An 8,282-nucleotide genomic window follows, 5' to 3' on the forward strand; every position below is an offset into this window, starting at 1 on the left:
ACTAGGTGTATAGGTGGGCGGTGTGTCGGAGGTGGAGCACATGCAAATGATTGTGTATCATCCAGCTAGTGAGAGACAAAACTCACGCAGGAGTGTGCCTGCTTGTCAGTGGGTTATGCACCTTGCAAGACGTCAAATCTACATGGAGCAGCTGGAGGGGACAAGAGTAGGTTTGCAAAATATAGATAGAAGAGCATATATGCTGGCGCATTCTCCATGATTGTGTCAGCTTATGTTTTGGTGCACTGCACTTTCCTTCACCCCATTTCGGCCTATGGCTAAGTTTTAGCCGTTTTGGTTAAGATCAAGTGTAGTCGCTTCTTGGCCTTTTGGTTAAGATCAAGTGTAGTATCTGTTCGAGGGAAAAACAGGGTGGAGTATCTGTTCTTACACTAGGAGCGTGAGAGGTTCCTAGATGTGGAATGGAGAAACACCTTGTGGAGTACCATGCCGGGGTGTGGCAAGGCCTCTGGTTGAGAGTGGAGAAAAACTTGGCTGAGTATTCCTACCTCGTAAGGGCTTATGGCACCCTTACGTGGCTGAGGAACAGTCTGGTCTAGTATCCACTCTCGTACTGGGGGTTGACCCTGGCATAGAGCAGGTATGAAGCTTGGTCTGGCTGAAGGGCCGGGAGCGGCTTCGAAGCTCGAGGTGATATGTGCCCTTAGGGTGAAAACCCTAAGGGTGCCTTAACTTGCACTGGTGTAGACGCCTTGCACTTTAATGGCACTAGCACTATGCACTCCCAACTTCTGTTGCACCTTATCCTTTGCCCTGGCCTTTTGGCTAGGGCAAGGACAATTTTTATCCCCCTCCCCGGCCTTTTGGCTGGGGCTTATTTATTTGATTGGAAAAGCACAGCACTTATATTTGTTTTTTGTAGTGTGTCACGTTCACGTTTTTTCGTTTTGGGGTTTAGGTGAGACCCTTATGGGCCACCCACTCTCCTTCGATGCTGAGGTCCTCTCCACGGGGTGAGGACCAGACGCAGTTTTCGGTCCTCAGGGGGACGCTTCGGCCAACCCTGGGGACACACGAGGGTCCCTCTGCGCTTCGGCAAGGGGGGACCCACAGTCCCTATTTCCCCTCAGTAGGCCTTTTGGCTCTGAGGGGTAGGGGAGTAACGGGGCCCTTCTCCTTTGGGAGAGGGTCCAAGTACCTATGCCCCCAGCACGTTTGCGCACAGACACTGGGTGATGGAGCACCGCACCTCGGGCTTCAAGTAAAAAAAAAAAAAAATGTAGTCGCTTCTTGGCCTTTTGGCTGCAATCTTGTATCGTGGTTGAAGGGTCTGCTGGAGGGATCATTTTCTTTGTTGGTGAAAAACCGAAGATATTCCAGGATGGAAGGTTTGGGAACACTATCTGTTTTTCAGTTGTGGAAGAGCAGAAAGACCGGATTGGACTACATTCTATAGTAAAGGATATCTTTCTATTTATTGACCCTCCCCTTATACAGTATGTGTCTGTCTTTCAATAAAGCTTCGGGCTTGTGATTCCCTCCACCCTCTTACACTCCACACCCATATTAACTGTTGTAATATTGTATAGTTTAAATGTATAGGGCAGTTCATGATTTATAGTGTAGGCTGGCCTGTGCTGTAGATCTTGAACTGTACTATACCGTCTGCATTTGTATTGTGTTTTGGCTGTGCTGCAACATGGTACTTATGTGTGTAATGTTTATGTATGTTTTTTTTCTTCTTTATGTCAATAAAGACTGCTTTTTCAATCCAATATCTGAAAACAATCAATGTTCGTCTTTGATGGCAATAGTAGTAGTATGATATTTGCTGCTTTTGAAAGCCAATATCTGATATGTCCCCTATCTGGGGACCATATATTAAATGGCTTTTCAGAAAAGATGGGAGATGAGCTTTCAGTACTTGCAGGACCGATGCACATTTCCTATTCTATCCTCCAAAAACAGATTCAGTTGCATTTTCCAGTGTGTTTTGGATGCGCCTTTGCAAATGTCTTACATCAACAAACTTATTTAGTACTATTTTGCAAATAGGGTTACATTGTCGCAACATTGTGTTCCCTAATTGCTTGATTTTTTTAAATACAACAATTGATAAAGACACCTGAAAACTGCTCTGTGGAGTCTTATTTTGTGTCTACTGCTTATCTACATTTAATTCCCTACCTCTAATCAAGGCATTTTTAAATGCTGGGGGCTGCCAGGACTTTAGATCTGAATTCGAATGTACTTGTGATCTAACTTAATGTCCTACATCTAAATTCATTCCTAAATTCACTACTTACATTAATCCTGTAGTTGGGCATTTTGGGCCTTTGATTGTGGGCATTGTTTTGTGTCCAGACCAGCGGCAGGTGGTGTGCATTTGTTGGAAAGGCATCGAAGACCTCCGATACGCTGTATCTCCAGATGTGTGTCTCCCTCAAGTGGCTGTCAGCAAATGCATGCTAGACACCCCATTCCAAGCTGATTGTGACATCACGGAACACGCATCATAAAACAGGCATGCTAGAACATGGGTCTTCAACCTGCGACCCTCCAGCTGCTGTGGAACTACACATCCCAGCATGCCCTGCCTCATTTTTAGCATACCTTAATAGCAAAATTGTGGCAGGGCATGCTGGGATGTGTAGTTTCACAGCAGCTGGAGGGCCACAGGGTGAAGACCCATGTGCTAGAGCCAAGCCGCAGGTAAATTGAATGCTAGCTAGCTGAATGTTTAAATCCTTTTTTCCCGCAGCATACCAATGCGGAAGATTCCATGGAACCAGGGATCCTTCCATTGAGAAATACATGCTGCCTGGATGACTGCACTGTGCAAATTAAATCACGGAGCCAGTTGGCTTGTGGGTGGCTCTGGTGACTAGGTGTATAGGTGGGCGGTGTGTCGGAGGTGGAGCACATGCAAATGATTGTGTATCATCCAGCTAGTGAGAGACAAAACTCACGCAGGAGTGTGCCTGCTTGTCAGTGGGTTATGCACCTTGCAAGACGTCAAATCTACATGGAGCAGCTGGAGGGGACAAGAGTAGGTTTGCAAAATATAGATAGAAGAGCATATATGCTGGCGCATTCTCCATGATTGTGTCAGCTTATGTTTTGGTGCACTGCACTTTCCTTCACCCCATTTCGGCCTATGGCTAAGTTTTAGCCGTTTTGGTTAAGATCAAGTGTAGTCGCTTCTTGGCCTTTTGGCTGCAATCTTGTATCGTGGTTGAAGGGTCTGCTGGAGGGATCATTTTCTTTGTTGGTGAAAAACCGAAGATATTCCAGGATGGAAGGTTTGGGAACACTATCTGTTTTTCAGTTGTGGAAGAGCAGAAAGACCGGATTGGACTACATTCTATAGTAAAGGATATCTTTCTATTTATTGACCCTCCCCTTATACAGTATGTGTCTGTCTTTCAATAAAGCTTCGGGCTTGTGATTCCCTCCACCCTCTTACACTCCACACCCATATTAACTGTTGTATTATTGTATAGTTTAAATGTATAGGGCAGTTCATGATTTATAGTGTAGGCTGGCCTGTGCTGTAGATCTTGAACTGTACTATACCATCTGCATTTGTATTGTGTTTTGGCTGTGCTGCAACATGGTACTTATGTGTGTAATGTTTATGTATGTTTTTTTTCTTCTTTATGTCAATAAAGACTGCTTTTTCAATCCAATATCTGAAAACAATCAATGTTCGTCTTTGATGGCAATAGTAGTAGTATGATATTTGCTGCTTTTGAAAGCCAATATCTGATATGTCCCCTATCTGGGGACCATATATTAAATGGCTTTTCAGAAAAGATGGGAGATGAGCTTTCAGTACTTGCAGGACCGATGCACATTTCCTATTCTATCCTCCAAAAACAGATTCAGTTGCATTTTCCAGTGTGTTTTGGATGCGCCTTTGCAAATGTCTTACATCAACAAACTTATTTAGTACTATTTTGCAAATAGGGTTACATTGTCGCAACATTGTGTTCCCTAATTGCTTGATTTTTTTAAATACAACAATTGATAAAGACACCTGAAAACTGCTCTGTGGAGTCTTATTTTGTGTCTACTGCTTATCTACATTTAATTCCCTACCTCTAATCAAGGCATTTTTAAATGCTGGGGGCTGCCAGGACTTTAGATCTGAATTCGAATGTACTTGTGATCTAACTTAATTTCCTACATCTAAATTCATTCCTAAATTCACTACTTACATTAATCCTGTAGTTGGGCATTTTGGGCCTTCGATTGTGGGCATTGTTTTGTGTCCAGACCAGCGGCAGGTGTGTGCATTTGTTGGAAAGGCATCGAAGACCTCTGATACGCTGCATCTCCTGATGTGTGTCTCCCTCAAGTGGCTGTCAGCAAATGCATGCTAGACACCCCATTCCAAGCTGATTGTGACATCACGGAACACGCAACATAGAACAGGCATGCTAGAACATGGGTCTTCAACCTGCGACCTTCCCACTGCTGTGGAACTACACATCCCAGCATGCCCTGCCTCAGTTTTAGCATACCTTAATAGCAAAATTGTGGCAGGGCATGCTGGGATGTGTAGTTTCACAGCAGCTGGAGGGCCACAGGATGAAGACCCATGTGCTAGAGCCAAGCCGCAGGTAAATTGAATGCTAGCTAGCTGAATGTTTAAATCCTTTTTTCCCGCAGCATACCAATGCGGAAGATTCCATGGAACCAGGGATCCTTCCATTGAGAAATACATGCTGCCTGGATGACTGCACTGTGCAAATTAAATCACGGAGCCAGTTGGCTTGTGGGTGGCTCTGGTGACTGGGTGTTTAGGTGGGCGGTGTGTCGGAGGTGGAGCACATGTAAATGATTGTGTATCATCCAGCTAGTGAGAGAGAAAACTAACGCAGGAGTGTGCCTGCTTGTCAGTGGGTTATGCACCTTGCAAGACATCAAATCTACATGGAGCAGCTGGAGGGGCAAGAGTAGGTTTGCAAAATATAGATAGAAGAGCATATATGCTGGCGCATTCTCCATGATTGTGTCAGCTTATGTTTTGGTGCACTGCACTTTCCTCCACCCCATTTCGGCCTATGGCTAAGTTTAAGCCATTTTGGTTAAAATCAAGTGTAGTCGCTTCTTGGCCTTTTAGCTGCAATCTTGTATCGTGGTTGAAGGGTCTGCTGGAGGGATCATTTTCTTTGTTGGTGAAAAACCGAAGATATTCCAGGATGGAAGCCTTCGGAACGCTATCCTTTTTTCAGTTGTGGAAGAGCAGAAAGACCGGATTGGACTACATTCTATAGTAAAGGATATCTTTCTATTTATTGACCCTCCCCTTATATGTGTCTGTCTTTGAATAAAGCTTCGGGCTTGTGATTCCCTCCACCCTCTTACACTCCACACCCATAGCCTTATTAACTGTTGTATTATTGTATAGTATAAATGTATAGGGCAGTTCATGATTTATAGTGTTATCTGGCCTGTGCTGTAGGTCTTGAAATGTACTATACCGTCTGCATTTGTATTGTGTTTTGGCTGTGCTGCAACATGGTACTTATGTGTGTAATGTTTATGTATGTTTATTTTCTTCTTTATGTCAATAAAGACTGCTTTTTCAATCCAATATCTGAAAACAATCAATGTTCATCTTTGATGGCAATAGCAGTAGTATGATATTTGCTGCCAATATCTGATATGTCCCCTATCTGGGAACCATATATTAAATGGCTTTTCAGAAAAGGGAGCTGGGAGAAGAGCTTTCAGTACTTGCAGAACCGATGCACATTTCCTATTCAATCCTCCAAAAACAGATTCAGTTGCATATTCCAGTGTGTTTTGGATGCACCTTTGCAAATGTCTTACATCAACAAACTTATTTATTACTATTTTGCAAATAGGGTTACATTGTCGCAACATTGTGTTCCCTAATTTCTTGATTTTTATAAATGCAACAATTGATAAAGACACCTGAAAACTGCTCTGTGGAGTCTTATTTTGTGTCTACTTCTTATCTACATTTAATTCCCTACCTCTAATCAAGGCATTTTTTAATGCTGGGGGCTGCCAGGACTTTAGATCTGAATTCGAATGTACTTGTTATCTAACTTAATTTCCTACATCTAAATTCATTCCTGATATGTCCCCTATCTGGGAACCATATATTAAATGGCTTTTCAGAAAAGGGAGCTGGGAGAAGAGCTTTCAGTACTTGCAGAACCGATGCACATTTCCTATTCAATCCTCCAAAAACAGATTCAGTTGCATATTCCAGTGTGTTTTGGATGCACCTTTGCAAATGTCTTACATCAACAAACTTATTTATTACTATTTTGCAAATAGGGTTACATTGTCGCAACATTGTGTTCCCTAATTTCTTGATTTTTATAAATGCAACAATTGATAAAGACACCTGAAAACTGCTCTGTGGAGTCTTATTTTGTGTCTACTTCTTATCTACATTTAATTCCCTACCTCTAATCAAGGCATTTTTTAATGCTGGGGGCTGCCAGGACTTTAGATCTGAATTCGAATGTACTTGTGATCTAACTTAATTTCCTACATCTAAATTCATTCCTAAATTCACTACTTACATTAATCCTGTAGTTGGGCATTTTGGGCCTTTGATTGTGGGCATTGTTTTGTGTCCAGACCAGCGGCAGGTGGTGTGCATTTGTTGGAAAGGCATCGAAGACCTCCGATACGCTGTAGCTCCAGATGTGTGTCTTCCTCAAGTGGCTGTCAGCAAATGCATGCTAGACACCCCATTCCAAGCTGATTGTGACATCACGGAACATGCATCATAAAACAGGCATGCTAGAACATGGGTCTTCAACCTGCGACCCTCCAGCTGCTGTGGAACTACACATCCCAGCATGCCCTGCCTCAGTTTTAGCATACCTTAATAGCAAAATTGTGGCAGGGCATGCTGGGATGTGTAGTTTCACAGCAGCTGGAGGGCCACAGGTTGAAGACCCATGTGCTAGAGCCAAGCCGCAGGTAAATTGAATGCTAGCTAGCTAAATGTTTAAATCCTTTTTTTCCGCAGCATACCAATGCAGAAGATTCCATGGAACCAGGGATCCTTCCATTGAGAAATACATGCTGCCTGGATGACTGCACTGTGCAAATTAAATCACGGAGCCAGTTGGCTTGTGGGTGGCTCTGGTGACTAGGTGTATAGGTGGGCGGTGTGTCGGAGGTGGAGCACATGCAAATGATTGTGTATCATCCAGCTAGTGAGATACAAAACTCACGCAGGAGTGTGCCTGCTTGTCAGTGGGTTATGCACCTTGCAAGACGTCAAATCTACATGGAGCAGCTGGAGGGGACAAGAGTAGGTTTGCAAAATATAGATAGAAGAGCATATATGCTGGCGCATTCTCCATGATTGTGTCAGCTTATGTTTTGGTGCACTGCACTTTCCTTCACCCCATTTCGGCCTATGGCTAAGTTTTAGCCGTTTTGGTTAAGATCAAGTGTAGTCGCTTCTCGGCCTTTTGGCTCAGATCAGGGTTTATTGCCCTGGTCTGGGCCGGAGGCTTGAGTGTGGGAGTCCTGTCCTGGGACTCTTGGCCGTAGAGGAGGGATCGCTTGGAGAGGATCTGTTTCGGAGCTTGGATCATCGGAGGATCTTCGTTTTTACAGCAGAATGGCTGGGATTAAGAATACTATTAGATTCATTGTTGGAGAAGGAAGGCGCGATGAATGCAACCTCACCTTTATTGTGCAGAAAATTCTGGAGAAAATGGCACGGGTTATGGTTCCGGACGATTTGTATTGCATACAGGACTTCCCTTCCCAGGGTATGTATGACGTGAGCTTCCAAAGCAATGGGGATTGTTTAAGGGTCTACGAACTTTTGAGGAAGAAAGCCCAGGACCCACGGATGGTAAATATCCAAATGTTGCCTTTGTTTGCTATTCAAGATATCCCACTGACTGTCCATTTGTACAACCCGTATACGCCTCTTGACCTGGTAAAAGGTTTTTGTACCGTTATTGCATACAAGTAAGAGGAGGCATAATGCAAAAAAATGTTTTTGGCGTGTTTAACGGTAAATTAAAGTTCTGGGTAAGGCTCACGCCTCATCCGGAAGGAATTGGAGGGGTGTTGCACCCTCCAGCAAATTTTTCAATTGGGGGAAATAGAGGGTTTCTCTTCTACCCAGGCCAGCCAACCTATTGCAGACTGTGTTTTGAGTACGGCCATGTGAAAGAAAACTGCACAAGGGGTCCTTGCTGTAGAAACTGTAAAAGGAAAGGGCATAATGCCAGTGTTTGTCCCCAGGGAAAGCTTTGTGACATATGTGGTGAACCAGGTCATTCCTGTAAGGCTTGTCCACA

The 8,282-nt window shown here is 43.8% G+C and overlaps 1 pseudogene; it reads left to right on the forward strand.

The window, feature by feature from the left end:
* The first annotated feature begins 313 nt into the window (after positions 1 to 313).
* On the forward strand, positions 314 to 437 carry LOC134946716 (U2 spliceosomal RNA; annotated as a pseudogene).
* Positions 438 to 8,282: the final 7,845 nt, after the last annotated feature.

This window comes from Pseudophryne corroboree, chromosome 7 (genome assembly GCF_028390025.1).
Source record: "Pseudophryne corroboree isolate aPseCor3 chromosome 7, aPseCor3.hap2, whole genome shotgun sequence".
Taxonomy (NCBI): Eukaryota; Metazoa; Chordata; class Amphibia; order Anura; family Myobatrachidae; genus Pseudophryne; species Pseudophryne corroboree.